The sequence below is a fragment of the Arachis ipaensis genome, chromosome B07, assembly GCF_000816755.2.
Source record: "Arachis ipaensis cultivar K30076 chromosome B07, Araip1.1, whole genome shotgun sequence".
Taxonomy (NCBI): domain Eukaryota; kingdom Viridiplantae; phylum Streptophyta; class Magnoliopsida; order Fabales; family Fabaceae; genus Arachis; species Arachis ipaensis.
Genome location: NC_029791.2, coordinates 101381671 through 101382349, shown reverse-complemented (window position 1 = coordinate 101382349; position 679 = coordinate 101381671).

The window sequence follows — 679 nt, the reverse complement described above, 5'->3', positions numbered from 1 at the left end:
CTTCCAAATTTCTAATGGAAGACCTTGTTTCATTCATGAAACTCACAGTGGCCTTAGATAGATCAGAGACTAAATTTGCTAAGCTAGATGGATTCTGCTCAGAATTCTCTGTTTGTTACTGAGTGGATGATGGAAAAAGCTTGCTGTTGCTAAACCTGTTTCTTCCACCATTATTAAAGCCTTGTTGAGGCTTTTGATCCAGGATGGTCCATTCTGAAAGCATGTCAGAAGGACACTTTTTGGTCAACTGTTTGTATCTTTCCCAAGCTTCATAGAGGGATTCACCTTTTTTCTGTTTGAAGGTTTGAACATCCACTCTAAGCTTGCTCAGCTTTTGAGGAGGAAAGAACTTGGCTAAGAAAGCCGTGACCAGCTTATCCCAAGAGTTCAGGCTGTTTCTGGGTTGATAGTCCAACCAGATTCTAGCTCTGTCTCTTACAGCAAATGGGAAAAGCATGAGCCTGTAGACTTCAGGATCTACTCCATTAGTCTTAACAGTATCACAGATCTACAGGAATTCAGTTAAGAACTGAAAAGGATCTTCAGATGGAAGTCCATGAAACTTGTAGTTCTGCTGCATCAGAGAAACTAGCTGAGGTTTCAGCTCAAAGTTGTTTGCTCCAATGGTAGGAATGGAGATGCTTCTTCCATGTAAATTGGAATTAGGTGCAGTAAAGTC